This window comes from Scophthalmus maximus, chromosome 4 (assembly GCF_022379125.1).
Source record: "Scophthalmus maximus strain ysfricsl-2021 chromosome 4, ASM2237912v1, whole genome shotgun sequence".
NCBI lineage: Eukaryota > Metazoa > Chordata > Actinopteri > Pleuronectiformes > Scophthalmidae > Scophthalmus > Scophthalmus maximus.
The window spans coordinates 3698359-3718553 of NC_061518.1; the positions used below are offsets into that span (position 1 = coordinate 3698359).

The 20195-nt window shown below is 48.4% G+C and overlaps 1 protein-coding gene across 1 annotated transcript in view; it reads left to right on the plus strand.

Annotated features, from left to right (window-relative positions):
- Positions 1-654: 654 nt before the first annotated feature.
- The window catches only part of lrrc4cb (leucine rich repeat containing 4C, genome duplicate b), a 42678-nt gene continuing 23137 nt past the window's right edge, over positions 655-20195 (plus strand). Inside the window, exon 1 of the mRNA XM_035629278.2 lies at positions 655-821. The gene's annotated coding sequence lies outside the window, so the exon portion shown is untranslated. The remainder of the gene's footprint in view (positions 822-20195) is intronic.

Sequence of the window (20195 nt, forward strand, 5' to 3'; positions counted from 1 at the left end):
TTTATTTTATCTGTGTGTGTGTGTGTGTGTGTGTGTGTGTGTGTGTGTGTGTTTTCTGCTGACCTTAACAGCAGTGCTGCAAATAGGCAACCGCTAATTGTCACCTCAGTCCATCCCACCGATCACACACTCGCGTCGGAGAGACCCCATATGACTCTTTAACCGCCACGCTCGGCACGTCCAGGAGAATCGGATCCACTTTGGTTCCCCTTCCTTTTGTCTCTTTTCTTTTTTAATGGGTCAAATGTGATTCGGCCATTTGGGAAGAGGGAGCCACCGGTGGGAGTCAATTTTTGGACTGTGACTGGTTTTGGAAGAGGAGGAGGAGGAGGAGGAGGAAGGGGGTGCTGGTGGTGCTGGTGGGAGGAAAGGGCCTATACAGACTTGCCCCCCCCCCCCCCCCCCCCCATCAGAAACTCTGCAGGATTCTCCCTCCGCCTCGGTCCAGACTAGAGGAATATCTCCGGGTCCAGGGCGCCGGTCGTCCGGAGCCACGCAGCATCCGAGGGGATGGTGGCCGCGGCGCGCGTCCGCGCAACTCTTTCCGAGTGTTCGGCATTTTACGCAGGCGAGCGTCTCCACTTGTGATCGGGAGAGAAGGGGCCGTGGAGACGCGGACCGCAGCAGCCGGGCTCCCCCCCCCCCCCCCCCCCCCCCCCCTTTTCACATGGAGATTTTGCGGACTCGGTCGCACTGCAAATCTTGAAGAAGAAGAAGAAGAAGAAGAAGAAGAAGAAAAAAAGCCGGGGGAACCGGGGCCCTGCCGATTCCTCCCGCACGGCTCCCACATGCCCCCGATTCCATTTATTCGAAAAAAATGCGTAAGTGTGTTTTTCTTTCTCTCTCTCTTTCTTTCCCAAAATTGGATTCAGACCCGCTCGAGGATGCTCGGTGTGTGACATGCTGGTTGTGTGTGTGTGTGTGTGTGTGTGTGTGCGTGTGTGCGTGTTCCCATTACTCATCGCCATTTAGCCCGTTGATCTGTGCTTGTGTGCTCAGATAGGCTTGCATGGAACCAAAGATACTTTTTTCAGACGTGTCCTGTTTCACCTCAATAGGTAGGTTATGTCTTTCGAGAGTGTGTGTGTGTGTGTGTGTGTGTGTGTGTGAGGGAGAGACAGAGAGCTGCAAAGAGAGATGGAGATTAAGATTGATGGGGACAGGAGAGAGGTTGAGGATGTGTGTGTGTGTGTGTGTGTGTGTGTGTGGTCGGTGGTGGTGGTTGGGGGGGTTGGGGGGTTAGCTGGTGCAACAAATTGTGTGTTTGAGCGCCTGCTACAGAGGCTGTGTGGGTCTGTTTTAGTCCCTGTTACCAGTAGGACATTACTGCTAGAGGAAGGAGAGAGAAAGGGGGGGGGGGGGGGCTACGTCATATGGTAATTCAAATTCAGTTCAGGTATTTCTCAGCATAACACGTTTGCAGCAAGAAAAGGCAAAAAGAGAGCGCCCGGCTCGGCCAGGTGGGCAGACTGGCCCACAGGAAGGACGCGATGAGTTGGATCGAGGGCGAAGCAAAAGCTTCGAGCTCTCATTCCATAGAATCTGCTCATGTCCAACCTCGTGCACACCCTCCCTCTCTCTCTTTCTCTTTCTATATATACATATATATATATATATATATATGTATATATATATATATGTATGTGCTTCTGCGTGTTGACCCAGTATGTCTTCAAAAAAACCCCAGCAGGAGCACAGGCACCCATGGGTGATGCACCTCCGGCAGAAACGAGGTTGTCACGCCTCCTCATAGCACAGCCTGAGCGAAGATTATCCAGTTCAGTTTTTTGGGAGTTTTTTCTTTAACATTTCTAAACTGTCAACTCCTGCAGCTGTAGCAGCCACGGAACAGCATTTGAAAATTAAAATTAAAAAAACATGTGCATTGGAGCAGGAGCTGTCCGGCAGGCGGGAGGTGCTGAAAATGCCCTGATGCTAAAAAGAAAAGAAAAAAAGGAAATACTTGGTGTGTTGGTTGGGAGAAGGGGGGGGTGGGGGGGGGGGGGCTGCATTCGGAGCAGCCGTCACATCTGAAATTGCTCGAGCTGCTGCAGCACAAGAAGCATTCCACTTAAACCCCGGGACCGGTTTGTCCTCGAGTGTACACTTCCCGTGGTGATTTTTTACGGCCTGCCCCGTAAAATGAAGGACACAGTCTGAGTGTTTAAGAATGGGGTCTGTCGTGGGTGGCCCCCCCCCCCCCCCCCCGCCCCCATCCCATCCACATTTCACCTATGGCCTGTTTTGATCGGAGATGGAGCTGGTGTGTGATGGTTTGAGACTGTGAATGGAATCATTTCTTGCAAATGCTGCATTGCCATTTCGCTCGGTACAGCTCGACGCACCACCGGCGGCGTCGCCGACGAGTCGCACAGCTTGTAGTAAAAAGATGCACGGCATTGACTTCCTGTTTCGGCCGGGCTTTGTACAGTCAAGAATTTGGGTTTTGCGAACGACATTGCATTCAGTTCCACAGACTGTGACTCCGGTGCACCGTCATTTCCTAGTAACCGTGTGAGATTAAGGCCACACACCGTTAAGTGTCTCAGGGCATCGGGCCACTTTGAACCACCCGAGCTGACAAAAAACTCAACAGAGCAAAGTGCCGTTAGCATTATTAAATCCCCCCCCCCCCCCCCCCCCCCCCCCAGCTGCTTGAACTTTAAAGGTGGTCGGGAACATTGTTTCAGGAACAACCGCCAGCCCATGGGCTCAGCTTTGGCCGAGACCGGTGACCGTTACCGCTGCCAGGGTGGTCACCACGATTCTGGGGGGGGGGACGACCTCCCCGTCACGGCCCCGCGGTTTTGGATTTGTCACCTTTGTAACGCTCCTCTGTCACCGCGGCCGGAGACACCGAGAGCGTATATATGCGAAACGTGATCGTTCTGACAGGCGCAGGGTATTTTCTTTTTGGCGTTCACCTGCCCGCCGAGGGAGCGGGTGGATGTCAGATCGTGCCAGGACCACTCAGCAGAACAGCCCTGACAGAAGCCGTCACTGTGGGATGGAGGCACTTGGGCGAATAGATTACTTTTCATGCGTGACACACACACACACACACACACACACACACATGCAGTCAACCTCTGGTTCAGGACAGGGTGAACCGTCTGAGGTTCCTTTTGTTTTTTTGCCCCTCAGTAAGCCAGTGCTTTTCTGTAAAACAGTCAGTTTATGCACTGTAGGGGCTTTTTTTTACGCGATGCATCGCGGTACGTCGCCGTAAATGTCTGGTGACAAGCCGCCTCCTCACACCTCACACACACATTTGTTGTGAGTTGATTCATGGCGCCTTGACTATCTTTTTTTTCTTCTTTTTCTCGCATCAGCAAACATCAGAGTCAAGGTAAACACTACATGCATCTGTTCCTCGCAGGTGGCTACGCCGTCTCAATATATCTTCGCGGCGTCATCGTCCCTTCAGGCACGCTCGCCGGCTGTAAGTCAAACAATGTACATCGCTGAAGATCGGGCTTAATATACTTCGATAATCAGCCGTCTATAAAAAGAGTCAGAGATTTGTTCTTTGAGGGACAGCTGCCAAAATTAGCAGGCAAGGGAGTCTGCCAAGAGTTTTAACATGGAGTACAATGTTAATTGCTTTAAAGGTGACATATTATGCTCATATTCAGGTTCATACTTTTAATGTGGGTGAACCACTTGAAAAGGTTAACAGGCTCTAATGTTCAGAAAAGGCATCAGTGTTCTCACACGGCCCACTCCTGCAGCTCCTCTTTTCACCCTCTGTCCAAAATGCCTGGATTTCTTTAAGTCCCGCCCCCTCCCGATAACCCCCCGCCCCAGTCTGCTCTGATTGGCCAGCTGGGTCCAGTCTGCAGCAATTGGTCAACAGATTTCAAAATGTGCAGGAAATGTCAGGCCCCCATTCACCAGAGGAGTTGGTCACCCCCAAAAGATTCCAGCTGTGACATCACAAGCAGAGAGAAATCTGAACCGGTTGTTCATAGCCAGGCTGTAGGGCTTAGCCAGCTCACAAAAACACGACAGAGTGGTCTTTTCACACAGTTTGTGGGCCGTGCAGGCTCCACAGATACACACATCTATGTGCACAAACACTGAAAAAGAGATTTTTGCATAATATGTCACCTTTGAGGTCCAGTTACAACATCTGTGTGGAATTCAAATTCCTTTATTTTAGACGTCGAGCGTCCTGTCAGTCAAACCAGGATTCATAATTCATGTACTTCTCTTTTGGTTGTTGGTCACAACCACAAAAAAAAAAGAAAAACTAGGCCACCGGTTGCTGCAACCAAGTCTCATTATGATTTCAGTGTGACATCGTCAAGACAAGAAAATGTGGTTCCTCGGTTGTTGTACTTACAAATCCAAGTGTGTTCGGCGTCGGGCTACGACGGTTGTACTGACTTAAGCTGAGAGGCATGAAAGATTCACTCAGTGCCGAAACAATTTGTCGATAAATGATTAATTGACAACCTCCGAGATGTTGGATTTGCTGCTTTTTCTCTCTTGTTTCACATCATTACATATTTACTACCTCTGCGTTTCGGGGGGAGATGACAATTTTAAAGGCGTCACCTTGGGCACTGGGAAAACGCGATGAGCGTCTGCCGGCATTTGAAGGGATAAATTATTATTTTAAATTATTAAAAAATGTAAAAATAAAACTAAATCAAGACAGGAATCCCTCATTCAAACAACAAAATATTTTTTTTCTGAGTCTAAGCGTTTCCCTTTATTGAGTAAGTGGCTGTGTAACCTAAACAATTCTTTGTGTATTGACGGCGTTTGTTAAAAACTACAGCATGTCTTTATTTGCTGACACGATGAACTGGGATTAGATTAATACCCATTCTCGTTAAAAAGCTTTGGGTTTCAACCTGTCAACAGTGAATATGCTGATTCATTTCCATACCACTATCTTCTCCATTGCACTTTTGGCGACTGATGGGGGCAGTCGGCGTGTTTGAGGGATTGGCTTTTTCTTACGCGGGGGCACTGTCGTGTTGTTTCATCAATTCATATTGTCGCCGGGGCCTCCTTGCATGCTTCCGCCGTGTGATATGAGGATTGGTGTTGGGGGAGCGGTGATAATTTATGGCCCGAGGTCCCTCAGGGCTTTGCGCTTTTTAAAATTTTTTATCTTAACTAATACAGAAGGATTGTGTGCATGTCTGTGCCGCGCGCGCGTTCCGCGTGACATAAATAAGCAAAGTGGGATGCAGCCTGAGATTAGACCGACTTGCAGCCCGGCTCCACTCTGATGGATGGCGGTGTGTATCTTTACCGTCGCACCTCCAGCAAAACACGTGTTGGTGTCAAGTCGGGGAGACGGGGGCGCCCGTCTGAACGGGCTCGGGCTGCTCGGGTGTGAAGGAGTCCGACGCATTGCCAGGCTGGAGAGACTTAGTATTCACACTGTAGCAGCTTACGTTGTGCCTTTTCGCGCACCACAAAGAGGATTATTCAGCGAGCCCCGCTCTGTGTCACTCACGAAGCCTGCGTTTCTAGAAGAAGAAATCGACAAATATTAACGTGAAGGGGGCTGGGTCTGCGTGTGTCTGCACTGTAGATCCGCTGCCGTTCGTTATAGCTCAGTGGGGCCCTTGCGTAGAGCAACAGTGTTGACGCCTGTGGAAAATCATAACTTATGGCACCAATGTCATAATGACTCATTGACTGTTTTGACTGCAGCCGTCGGCGCCGTATTTCGCCATCTGTGCCGTGCACCATGTGTCTGCAGTGGCCTGCAGCCGCAGCAGCCACCAGCCATCAGCTCCAATCAGAGCCTCTGTTAGAAAGGGTATGTTCGGGCTGCGGGTGCCGCGGTTCAACCACGCGGCCACTTCCCCTCAAATGCCATCCTTTCCCTGCACGGAGTCCCAACGACCTACACGCATGCAGTTTGGCTCAAAAATCTCAGGTCAACATTTTTTCCCCTGCGCGATTATAGCCGCGGCGGAGCTGTGATGCGAGGCGCAGCCGAGTTCCGCCCACTGCACTGAAGAATGCATAATCACAGCAAACAATGCCCTCAAGGCAATCATGCCTTCTCTACTGATGCTCTGCTGTTTTTTCTTCTTCTTCTTCTTCTTCTTCTTCTTCTTCTTCTTCTTCTTGTACCATTTCAGAAAGTTTTTTCTTCAGATTGGAGGAATAAGAATAGACAACAGTTGATTTCAGCTTACACGACAGCACACGGAGGCCGTGCGTCATGTGAATTATTATTGGCGAGTACGCGCAGGGGGGGATGCACTTTTGACGGCTGGTTTCATTTTGGATGAAAGCAGTCGAGTTCACAGTCGGACAATTAACCAGTTGGATGTTTCATCTGCTCTCATCTCTATTTCACCGACAAAAAGAGTGGAAACAATTCAGCGATCAATACCATCAATGAATAGAATAGAATAAGTATGAAAGATACCGAGACATCCAGGTTGAAGCTTGGCTTTTTGCTCATTGGTCTCGGGTTAGGGTTTACAAGTCCTAAAGTTCAAGTATGGTCTCTCAAATTTTGTGTGTGGCCTAAACATGGAAGAAAATTGGATTTCTGGGCACATTTCCGCACTTCCAAATCACAAAAACAACTCGTACTGGGGTGTAATTTATGTGGGGGGAAAGAAACTTGAGCTTTACCTGCTGGAATGTCCGCCTTTGTGTTGTGTGTTACAAAATATCTACATTTGAAACATGTCCCCTGTCCCTTCGCGGGCGGGCGGCAGCTTGGATTCACAGCTGTGACAACCCGGAGAGACAGAGGGGCTGAAATGAACGTGTCAGAAAATGTCCATATAGAAGTATTATCCATATCTCCCCAGTCCATCTGTATAGTATAGTGTTCCAAACAGTCAGGCGTTTGCCAAAATGCGGTGCTATAGCGAGGGCCTGTGAGACGCTGCGAATATGGATGGACAGCGGAGAAGTATATTTAGCTGCAGGAGGGACTCTGAAAGTTTTCTCTCGCTGTTGGAATCCGTGCTGTAAAATGCCCAAAAAATAAAATCTATCATCCTCTGCGAAGGAGAAAGCTACAAACCTTTAAAAGAAAAGTGCTCTCTTTTTCATCCTTCAGGGACTGAGCGTTTGGAGTATTGGTGAGGAACTCCTTCACCTTCAGGAATTCGGTCCAGAAATGAATAGAAACAGAAACTACCCTTTCTTATGGTTTAGAGGTTGAGAATGTCTAGTAAGTGGTCCAACGTTCACATTACTTTCTTATCGATGAAGCTTCCTGAGAGGTGCAGCAAATTGAGCCTGACGTGAGAAACAAAGCTAACACATTGAGCAATTTGGGTTGAGTCCAGATTAAATTCAAGTTAAGATTAATCTCAAGAGGAAAATGTGTTTTATAGAAATCTTTGGATGGCATTTGAAAAAATCTGGATAGGAAAGCAAACTACCATGTGAGCAGACAAACACACATGCGCAGTGCAGAGAGAAGCCACAGTTGGACACAAAAATCTATTAAAGTAGATTAAAGCTGGCAGTTCCTAATAATTCCTCCGAGCATGAACAGTTTGCGAGTGCGACCAGGGGGTCGTGTCATCGCTGGAAGTTGAGAACTAGCTGCAGTTGGAATCTGCTTGGGAGTTTGAGTGTGGATGCTGCCGGACGTTTGATGGAAAAAAAACCAAATAGTGGAACTAGAAATTTAACGGCATGCAGAAGAATGAAACATCCGATCTCAAGGTCTTCATCTGCACATACACACACACACACACACACACACACGGGCAACCAACTCGCTCAATAGTGTGGTAGGACAAACAATTGCCACGTCCGGCGTAGAATAAAGATGCTATCTGCTGGTTCTGGTTCTAGAGCCATGCTAACAGCTGCTAACAGAACTTACAGGCACGGTGTCGCTATGTGCCGAATGTTAAAGTCAACATGTTGAGCAGGTGGAACGCTCACTATGTTCAACTCCTTGGCTCAACGTGTTCGCCTGCTAGCGTTTCATAATCGACAGTAAACACAAAGTTGAGACTGTTGTGGGTTAATTATAGTTTTTGCAGTTTTGTTTTGAGATAAAAACTTGAATGATGACCAAAGTTTTTATAATTCGCACATGAGGGGAACGTTGTGAAACACAAATTTCATTGGAATTCATCATTCAACAGCTTAAAGACATTTCGCTGAAAACCATAGATTTCAACATTGCGACTGCATGTATCTTGAAGATGTAGAAATATTTTACTGGCAAACTGAGAACATCGGCATTTCGGGTGGAATTATGGGTGTTCGGGGTTCATCCTCAAATTTTCTTAGCGAAACTTGTCATTGTCAAGACTTGTCTGAAAAAGCCTCCAATGCAAACTTCATTGTGGAACTGAAGAGAATCTTGGAGATTGATGACTGGATGATAATGTCTGCACGACAGTTCATATCAGCCCATCCTGTAGTTGTTGAGATAATATTAGTCTGGGGCCAAAGTGGTGGACTGGCAGACCTTAGTAGCCCTACAAATCGTACTGGATTCCACCGTTTGGCTCCTGCCTCTGAAACTCTCTCAGTTCACTGCACCATAGAGACTTTCCTGGAGGATGTCCTGATGTCAGACGCTCCGGTTTCTCCCTTTGACTTTTTGTGGTTTGCGAATCAGAGATTCACAGAAGGCAAAGAGAGAGAGAGAGAGAGAGAGAGAGAGAGAAAAAAAAAAGAGAGAATCCAGCCTTTACACTGCAAAGGGCAGTTTGCATCACGATGGGTCTATTGTGGGCCGGCCACAAACACGTTTGCGCAGCACGAGTGTCGCTTCAACAAGCGCAGCAGAGAATCCATAGCAGCGCTGCGCAATTAATCTAACTGCAACCGCAATCTGCCACACGCAGACGCGCATCGTGACAGCCTCATCCTCTGTGCGCGCCGTCTGCTCGTCCTCCACGGCCCCTGAGCAACGCGATGACCCGTCAGTTTCTCCTTTCGGCAGTGGAGCGTGTGCGGCGCGTGGTCACATGACCGTCCGGTAGAAAGACCGGCTGGAAATGAAAGGCAACGAGCAAAAGGAGGGGGGGGGGGGGGCGCTTTCTAGTGTTTGGAAGCATTAAGGCCTATGACAAGAAGATTTGACCCACTTGGCAACATAAGAGACATGTTGCCCATTAGAGCTGCAGCTGTTATCGAGTAATCGATTAGTCATCGACTACTAAATGAACGAACGACTATTTTGATAATCGATTAATCCTTTTCTTAGCTTCCTAAATGTGAATATTTTCTGGCTTTCTTCGCTCCTCTATGACAGTGAGCCGAATATCTTTGGTGTGTGGACAGAACAAGACGTCGTCTTGGGGTTTAGGCATTTTATGGACACAACAACTTATCGATTAAACGAGAAGATAATCCACAGATTGATTCGATGATGAAAATAACCGTTGGTTGCAGCCCTAGTGTCCATGTTTATCGCGAGCAACGAGGGGATTTCAGAAAATGGACAGGAGGTACTAGTAGGCCTGTCAAGATATTCACGTTATCGACTTGTCGTACGATAAAGTGACATTTTTGTCGACGTCAATAATGTGGTAAGCGTGTTTTCTGACATAAGAATACATGTCAACCACAGTCTCGCCGCTTCTTATCTTCTCATCTGTTCTGGTCGTATGATTAATCAATTACTGGTTTGGTCAGTAAAATATCAGAAAATATGGACTTCTTAGTCTTCGAAAAAGGAGTTATCTAGGTACCAGTTGCAACCGGCGAACTATCCAAATGCAGTTTGCGAGGTTTCCACTGAGGGCATGCGTCTATTATATCGTTATCGCGATATTGTCCACAATAATAGTCGTCCGACCACATTGTGCCGCCCTGATCCGACACCCACCAGAGAGAGAGAGAGACACGTGAGCGGTCTGACATTCCATGTGTCAAGTTCGAACCCAGCGCAGGTGAAAAAAAAAAAGCGAGCCCTTGGAAGGTCTTCGCCTGGAAGCCCGGGCGAATCTCATTGTCTGCTTATCAGCCCTCAAATTGACTCCGCCTCACGGAGATATTCCCTCGGAGAATTAGGGATAATAGCCGAAGTGATGACTGTCATGATGAGTCCATATCTCGTTCAATGCCGCCCACCCTCCCCTTGCCCCCGTCTTTCCAACGTTCCCCCATTCATCAAATCCTCCACATGTTAATATGCTTTTTTTTCTTCTCCCTGCTTTATCTCGTGCCAGTTCATTTAGCTCAGATGCCCGTGTGATGGAAGCATCTTTAACGTTGCTCACGGACTTTTCATGTTGCGAACTGGCGAGGAACAGACGGCGATTCATGCCGCGCCGACGGGAGAGTTACCGGAATTCCGTGTAAGGATAACATTAATATCTTGTTCATTAATGCTTTGGCACCCGGCGCGGATTCAAGTAGCTGGAATACTCTCGATTGGCTTAATTGGCAAAAGATGAAACCCCAGCAACTGGCGCCAAGTCAAACACTACTAAACGGACAAGGGGACGTTGTAGCGCTGACGAGCCTCTTTAGCATGTGACTGAGCGTCGCCTCTGCTACAATTGTATTTTTAGATTTTTTCTTAAGACTTCTCTTCTGCTTGCAGTGTTTCCTGGACCGTTAGAACATCTCGTCCCCTCGTTGCCGTGAACTGATACATTATTGTTTGCCGCCCCCCCAAAAAAAAGAAGAAAAGAAGCATTTTGTCCTTTGGTATCCAAAAGGGGGAAAAAAAAAAGGGAAAGAGAGAAAAAAAGAGCTCCTGTGATGCTGTTCTCGCCGCCCTCGCATCCTCGATAGTAACAAAGTCACTTTGATACGTCGCGAGGAAAAGAGCGCATTAGGCCTCGGCTGAGGACCCGGTGCAGCTCGGCTGCCTGCATGACGTCTTGCGGCGCGTTTGTTCTTCTTCTGCGTCCTGCAACTGCTTTGAGTCACCGGAGACGCCTATGTCCCAAACGCGTTTACTTTGCGGCGCGCAACGGAGTAACGTCCTTCCGGGATCTGCGCCCGATCCATTTTTCTGCCGCAGCTCCGACTGCACGACGCAGGTGCATCTCGGTGCCTGCGGCGCCGCGGGCCGGCTTCAACGTCAACGTCACACGCTTCCCATAACACGCCGTCACCGTATCTAGTGTGGAGGAAGAATGTGGGCTGGAGGGAAGAGACGGTTCCTCCACCGTGAACGCAACTCTGCTGTTGAAGTGATTCTTTTCTTCTTCTTCTTACCGCCCCCCCCCCCCCAACGACAACAGCAGCAGCAGCAGCACGTCGGAGCCGTAGCTCACCTACAACATGCTGAGGTAGATGTAGCTGACGACGGCTAAAGCGGCTTTGTTCACGTTGCCGGCTGACACAGTCATTTCACGCAGCGGCCAATTGGCTTTTTTCCCCCGCGGGTCAGCGAATGGATCCAAGCAACAAATTATTTGAATGGGCTTGATTGGAACTAAACACAATTTGTTTTTTTAAAAAAAAATGATTTAAAGCAAACGTCTCATTTATTACCAGGCCTGTCACGATAACTACTTTTTTTGTTGAGCGATATATCGTCGCGGAGATGATATTATCGTCACACGAGTCGTGTGAGCTACCGGTCGCTGTGCCGCGCGAGGTCCTTGGACTCGCGTTGAGATCCAGACAGCACAAGCAATTTGAAGACACGGTGCCTTCAGAGAAACACTAAGAAATCCATGTTTTCTGACATTTTATCGACCAGACCAGTAATCGATTATTCATACGACGAGAACGGATGAGGACAGAGGCAGCGAACCCGTTCTTCTGTTCTTCTGTGGACACAGTGGCTATTGTTGAGGTCAATACAAATGATTGAGTTCATATGTGCGTATCGTACAGTGGGTCAATAACGTAATTATCGCGACAGGCCTAATTATTACTCATGTAGTAATATGTAGTAGGTATTATGTACTACATGCCAATTATGCGATTTACAGGCCCGGGGAAACTTTACGGATGTTATTAGTTGCGGGATAGAAATAAAATCCATCTGTCCAGATCAAATGGAATGTTATTCGTGATAAAGACCACACAGCTGTCGATTTTAATGCCATTTTTAAAGGCTTCGTTGACTACAAACAAGATTTCCTATGGTCTACATTTCACATGGTGGCAGATGCAGACACCTGTACAATTCATTTGCTGAAAATTTCAACTGCTACCCGCTGCTCCTCGGATCGTGTTTGGGATCGTTTCTCTATGTGTAAATATGTGTGGCCTTTTAAGGACGTCACCTAGTTAGTCAAGGAAAGCAAAATTTCACCGGCGGATTTATCAATAATGAAAAATAAGCATTTTGGCCGCGGCCCGAGTTGCCGAGCTCTTCGATCGTCGGAGACGGGACAACGTCTCTCGGTCGTGGCGTCTTTCCTCGCCAGGTTCTTCGAGGACGCAGCGCCAAAGCTTTATGTAAAGCAAGTCTTTATGTAATTCACACCTTTGGTAATGAAACCCACTAACAGTAATAGTGTTGGAGACGGCGGCGGCTGCTCGGGGGCCGACCCGCCGACCCGCTCGTGTTCGCCCGGGTCCAAGAACCTTCCTGCCGCCGAGAATGAAAACGCGACCGTGAAAACTCTGTGCCTCCTGAACGTCAACTCCTTCAGGCAGTGAAGAGAGAAGGAGAGAGACACGTTTTTCTTGGTGTTCCGTTGTTCAATTCAACACCGCGAGTGAGAAAAAACTGCTTTTTCTTGAGAGGGAGAGAGTTCGTCCCGACCGAGGAAGAGCGCGCTACCTCCTGGAAAATTGGAAAACTCATCCCCTCGAAATGGCTCGTTCATTCCGAACAGATCACAGCGAAGTCGCTGCAGCGCACAGTTATTATTATTTTTCGTTCTACCACATAGAATCAATTCATTGTTTGGTCTAATTTCCTGACGTCCTCAAGTTGTTTGTCTGGACAAAGAGAAGCCCGAAGTCCCTCACAACCAAGAGGCGTGTGTTATCGCACGTATGTGTCGATCATCGACAAATAACTGATTGTTTTGCGGCGGTGATTCAAACTCGGCCAATCTCATTCGGCACAGTGAAGCGGATGAAAAACCCCAGAAAAGAAACCATTTTCTGACAATCGGAGGTAATAATTTCAGTCAAGGATGCCAAACATTTTTCTGCTTTCAGACGCGGAAATTTAAAAAAAAAAGAAAATTCGACGCCTTCTCTTCGTCAGAAATGAAAGCAAATTGAATTTTTTTTGCGGTTTGGGTGGAAAAAACTAAAAACGAGCGGAATGGAACCACGTCGCCGTCGGGGCCTCTGGGACGGAACGCGACGGGGCACTCCTGGCGATGTCCCCGGTCACCGGCGACTGGCGCGACGTTGTCTCTGTCCGCTGCGTCGTCAAAAAACCAGTGTCTCTCCCAGTTGTGTGCGTTTTGTCTCCCGTTCCCCCGACGACAGGCAGACGATGCATCCGTGAATCATTTTAATGTAGAGCAGAGCAGCGAGGCTAAGGGGCATATGGCGTTGTTGGAGCAGAGCCCGCGCGGCTTAAGGCATGAAAAAAAAAAAACACCAACGACATGGACGTGGGCATGGGCAGGGACGGCCGGTGCATCGCGTTTCACGTGTGGTTTCCACGGCGAGCGCGCTGTTTATGCCATTTTCCTTTCCGAACGCGGCGGGGAGAGACGACGCTGCCGCCGAGCTAGAGCGCCGGCGACGGGCGGCGCGTGTGTGTGTCGACCGTTGATCGGAGGGGGGGGGGGGGGGGCCGTGGTTCCGCCCGTTTCATATTCATGAGCCAAATGGTGCACGATGTAATATTCATGAAGAAATTAGACGTTCAAAAAATACCAGTGCGAGCGAGGCCGTATGGAGAATGCATACAGGGCCTCGGAAGATCCTCCCGAACGTCTTCCGGTTCTTGACTGAGTCCCGGCGCGCGACCTGCGGATCTCGTTCTTCCTCCCGCCGCTGATCCCGACGAGCCGCCGACGCAAAATGTGTCGCCCGCAGACGTTTTCTTTGTCCTCTATCGCGGCACAGAATTCGGCAAGTCCTCCTGTCCTTGCTCTGCAGCTCGCACCCGCTGACTGGCCTCAGTGAAAAACGAGGGGCGACAGGACACGCTTTACTACACGAGAGGCCGAGGGCCGACTGGCTGGTAAGAGGCCGGCTCTGTTCTGCCTCTCTGATCAGCTGGCCTGCTAGCAGTCGGGACGGAGAAGCAGAAGTGCTGTCCAATCAAGCTGAGCTCCCCCCCCCCCTTTTTTTAAAAAGGCCCTGCAGTCCTCGGGCAGGGGCCGCGTTTATGACCCAAAATCGAGGAGGCGAGTCTGGCGCTCGTGCAGAAACCCCTCGGCTCGTATATTCTGTTTGAGCATATCCGGAGGAAAAGTGCAGCGCTGCAAGGAGGCCCCACGAGGCACCTGTACACGTGTGTGTGTGTGTGTGTGTGTTAACAGTATGTGGGATGAAAGACGACCCTTGTTAACCTTCAAACGAGCCATGACTTTATGACGCGTGGACGCGGGGCGTGGATGAAGACATATTAGACGTAAGAACGGGAGGAGGCGCAGATTGTAGAGCGAGAGGTTTTACTATGAGGTCCGAAAAAATTCAAATAATACAGCACGTGTGCGTCTACCCGACACAATGCTGTCTCAGACACACTATATAATGATAACATGGCGAGTGCAGCCTCCTCAGTGCTCGCCGAGGATTACGTTTGACTTGGGTTAACAATCAAATTAAAAACCTCCGCCTCGCTTCCATCAGCCAAATGGGGGGAAAGCCACGGCCGTTTTTTTCTCTGATTGCAGTGCGTTCGGTTCACTTACTGTGATGATGTGGGATTTGAGTCAGACTGTGCCCATTAAGGTGACCGGGGCGTCGCACACCACACTGGGACTCCATCTATTCAAGAAGCTCGTCCCCAAAAAGTCAAGGTCGCGCGGTCGCAGTGGTCGGGAAAAAAACCTTTGCCTGTAATTGATGGCGAATTAGATTGATCAGACACAATGATTTATTTTTAGTGTCATGACTTCATATTTGGAAAAGGGCCTTGATAAATGACACAGTGAGGGCACTAAATACGATTTCATACCTTCATTATTTTAATTTCATGCTTTAATTGCCAATTTTTTACACGTTAAGCGCACAAAGACCTTTTTTTTTTAAAATTTGATATACGCCCAACGGAGAGCCAAAATGAATCTGGTCCGATCAGTGTGATGTACGATGTTGGCTGGATGCAGACTTTGGGAATCGATTTTTTATTGGGTTTTTTTTGTGCTGCACCAATGTGGGTCTTTTTGTTTTTGTGTCGCTGCAGCACAATAGTTGGTTTTGGAGCCGTTTGCCGGCGTGGCCCGTGCTCGTGGTGATCAATAGGCATTAGCTCGAGACAAGTGTTTTGTCGAGTGGGTTGCCCAGTGAGTGATTGGCGGCTCCCTGCTTCACCCAGACATCAACACGGACCCTTCCCACACTCCTCGACCTGGATGAATGAACATGCCACTCACCGGGCTGACAGATAAGACACAGAAAAACAAAACCCACTGCCGCTCTTCCTCTGAACGTGTCCGTCAAAATGTGTTTCTACATCCAGCTGAGGGGTCGGGGGGGACCCCCCGGCACGTCGCAGCGACGAGGCCCTGCGATCGAACGTTGGCCCCGTAACTTACTGCTTTTTAAATCCCACGTTGTGAGCCGAGGTCCCCTTCCAAACCCAGAGAGTCGTTCCTCACGGCACTGCCCTCTCCAATGGCCGATGCTCGAATAGTTGAAGTCAATCAAAAGGAGGAATCTCCCCGCTGAGATTGGTATAGTTGCTAGTTTACTTCACATCCATCAGAGTGATTCACAAAGTTTGCGACTTTCTATGGCCGGGGGTTGATCGATTGGAGGGAATCTGAATCGTCCTGTAGCTGCAACCTGAGCAACAGACGCTGATTTGACTTGATTTAATATGTCTGTGATGTGTCGTAGCTTGAACGGCTCAGCTGGTTACTTTGGTACAGGAGGTCGGGGGTTTGATATGTAACTGATTATTGTATTGTAAGTCGCTTTGGAAAAAAGGATCAGCAAAATGAATGTAATGTTGACATAACAGATGCAGCCTCTTGTTTACGTTCACCTTCATTTCCAGGAGCTCGCTCCTTATTTCAGATTAAAAGTCGATAATCTTAAGTGGACATAGTGTGAGCGGAAGAGTCACCACTCTGTTCGCTTCTGTGACTAGTGTTTGTTATAGGGCTGCAACTAACGCTTATTTTCATTATCGATTAATCTGTCGATTATTTTCTCAATTAATCGTTTAGTCATTTTGGTCCAGAAAATGTCTTCAAATGGTGAAAAATGATAAATACCAAAGATATTTAGTTGACTGTCACAGAGGAGCAAAAATGCCAGAGAATATTCGCACTGAACAAGACGAAATCAAAGAACTTGAACCGTTTAATCGATTATCAAAATAGTTGGCGTCTCATTTGGTAATCGGTTACGAGCCGATTAATCAATTAACTGTTGCAGCTCTAGTTTGTTACTTTTAACCAGCGACAGCAGCAGTCAGCGCCAGTTGACAATAAGAAGCCGCCACCACAGCAATTAGAAGGAGAGGCATAATAAGAGATTATGATCTTAACAACTCTAGGTATTTTGCCAGCGCAGGAACCTGATCCAATTTAAAAACTGCCAACTGGACTCCAACCCAGCTTCGGAAGTGAGTCACTTTCTTTTTGTTAATGCAGAATTCACTGACTGATCCGACGCGTGTCCTGTTCAATTGATCAGTCGTCAAAAATTGACAATCAATGCGCCTAATCTGCATTAATTAAAGATTTAACTTCCTAACCCCCCCCCCCCCCGTCTGTTTTGACACATCTATAGAAACTTATAGATCATAGAAGGACGACGAGTGATAGGACATCAATGGTCCGTTTGTCCCAGCTGAAGGCTGCAGATCAGTCGTTGCGGCTTCCTCCTCCCATGCGTCCGTCTTCTGTTCGGTCGGTCACAGTGGTTGTCCACTCAGACTTAAATCTTGCCCGCGAAGAACTGAGACGTAATCTGGCTTTCGCGTCGGCCGTATGGTCCAAACGCCGGCTCTGTTGCCCTGGATAACCTTTCAGTGCGTACGTCCGTATTGGTAAACTCCAGCTGAATTGATTTTCCTTCACACCACCGCAGGTCCCAATCGCTCTTCGCAACATCTGATTTTTGCATGTCAAGCTGCACAGATGAATAATCATAGAAACATGTATGTGTCTATATCGTGCGGCTGCCCATTGCTGGATTACACAGTGTAACAATGGCGAACGGCCCACCAAGCATGTCAAACTTATTATATCGCACCGGCGGTTGCATATTAATGGTCAGTTTTCTGTGCATTAACCCCGATTATGAATTGGAAGGCACAATGCATTGAATAGGAATTTGCACAACAAAAGACCTGGGCCAGCCGGCGCCTGGGGAGGCAGAGAATGTGGCGGTGGACTTTGAGATGTGCAACAGGAAGGGCTAATTTAATTATTGGAAATCTTCGGGGCTCCTTCCTCGACGGCGTTCAAGGTTAATTGTCATAAGTTCAGGCCAATCTACCACCAGGGCACGAGGGAGGGGGGAACCGGAGGAGCGCCGCCACGCCAAAACTCAATTTTATTGAGATGATTGTGCATTCAAGCAATATTTTTCATTAGGCACTGATTCCTCCGTGCAGGCTACCTTCAGGCAGCTTCAAAGAGTTGCTCCAATTTCGTTTTTGCTGCTCATGCCCGCTTCCCTCACATCGCCGCAGATAGAAAAAAAGCAAATGCAACACATTCACTTCAGAGCCAAATGTCAGTAAAAAGGGGGGGGGGGGGGAATCTGAACCGTGTCCTAAAAATAAGGATCTCGGCTGTGCCATTAACGAAAAGGTGTTTGGCATTGGGCGAAGGCGCTCGCCGATAGACGCGGCATGCCATTCCAGACACAGCAGCATGTTAGCGCGCCTCAGCCGTTTAGAGGATTGCTCGTGTAATGCCGTCTGTATTCAGGGGATCAACACCCACTTTTTACACCGGGGCAGCGGGAGAGAGCAGCAACAGAGAGAGCAGCAACAGTGACTTCAGCCAACATCTGTCGCTTTCCCCTCCTCCTCCTCCTCCTCGCGTTCGCTCATCCGCCAGTCGCTTTCATCCACTTAAAGCGGCGACGCCAGACCGGATGTGTTCATTGAAGAAACAACTCTTGTCTTCGGACGTGAGCGCGAAGGATAAAAGTGTCCGTGAACCCAGAACATGAGCGGCGACAAAACCCCGGAACACTGATTGGCTGTTGAAAAGCAGCCAATGAGTGAAACCCCCCCCCCCCCCCCCCCCCCCCCCCCCCCCCCCCCCCCGCCGTGAATGATTTACGGATGGAGCTCTGTCGCGCACAACGAGTAATCCAGCATTTAACAATGCGTGCCAAGTACAAATAACGGGGTAACACCAGTTATTAAAACAAAAGCCGCAGTACTTTGATGCAGAGGTTCCAGTCGAAGGCCTCAAATAAAGCTTCAATGATTAGTCGATTAAGATCTGCGAACTATTTCTGATAATCCGCTACAGCTGCTTGGGGTGTGAGCAGCACAGGGGGACTTGCCGTCGGCATGACTATTGCTGTAAATTAAACGTTGAGAAGCCGTTTTAAAAATGATAATTGAAAAGATAAATCCTCCGAGTCAATTCATTGAGACGACCCGACAGAAACTGCTGCATCATGCGTAGGAGAGTCTCTGATCATCGGATTTGCCACGAGCTTGCCAACAGGGTCCCAACCCCCTTGTTTGATTTTGTCCTGACCTTCTCTATTATTGTACCATTAGACGCAAGATGAAGATTAATCTGTAAAGAGAATTAGAGTGGAAGAGAAGAAGGAACTCAAACAAGAGCTCCGCTGTTTCTCTTCAGGTAGACGGCAACGGCGTTGAAGACGAGGAGGCAGGGGCGTAGCCACCATTTCAGATGTGAGGGGGGCAGATTGTTGGAGTGAGGATCCTCTCTTAATTGATCGCGCCTCTTCTCAGCAGCTGAGGAAGCAAACCAAACAACCACAATTACACCTGACTACCAGGGAACAGGTCATCTTCTGCAGCGTCAGCCGGAATGCAGCCACCTGGGGACCGAACGCCAGTTCTTTAAAACTAAATTAGATTATTAAAAAAATCTAAAGATCAACCCACCGTGACCTCTGGTTGAGTTGACTCGGAATGACGCATCAAGCATCGACACGGGCTAAGCGGCCAGATGATTGAACGCCATGCAAACAAAAAGGGACACATTGAACATGAAAAGTTCAGTGACACATCATTCCTATTAGCGATGATTTGACATCATTTAGCTCACGTTGTCAAATTTTCTGGCGGCATGCGGTGGCAAAGTTGCAAACCGCGACCAGCCGAGCGGCCGACGGGGGACACTTTATGGTGGCGCACCACTGATTCCATTTCCCGTATCACGTTTTGTGCAACGACCGTATTCGACCAGCGTAGCAAACATGGCGACTCACACGGCGGTCGGGCCCACGTCATGCAACTGTATTTGACTAATAGAGAATTGACGAAAAAACTTTGGTTCTTCGTTGCAGGTGATCAAACATATATGAACACATAATGATGGACAATATATTCAATTTCTGTGAATACTTTCTTCTGAATATTACACACTGTGTAGCTTTAACTTGCACAGTTTTGATTTGAAGAAACTCACGGTGTGTTCAAGACACTGTGGAAAAACGAACTCCGAATCATTAGAGGTCGGAAAACTGTCGGGACAGAGGGGACCGATCAGGGAACTGCAGGGGACATGTCCCCCCCGTGAACGCCACGTCCGCTACGCCCCTGCAAGAAACAGTTGGGAAAAGACGTGACAACTCACTGCGATCGTGACCGTTCAGTGATGCGGATCCACACGGCGCGCAAATTGCTGTTAGTTGTTCCTATATAAGTGAACTATTTGTAACAATAGGTCCGTCATTGATGCTAAATCGGCAAAAGATGTGACGCAGCGAAAGCGTCAGCTCTCTGTTGACACGAAAGTCACTTTGCGCGTCTCAATCTGATGAGATCTTCTCCTCCATTTGTCATTTGACAAAACGCTCTGATAAATGATCGTTGCCATGTCCCAAAGACATAAAAAGGAGACCAGATCGTTTTTGTTTCCCCTTCATCCTTAAGTGCTTTTCATCTTTCGATTTTACTTCTGTCTTGCATAGTTATTTCCGCGGTTTTCCCAATTTTTAAATGGGCCTGTGTAATTTCATTCTCCGCAGGTGCGATCCCTTTTGTTCCGTTAGCT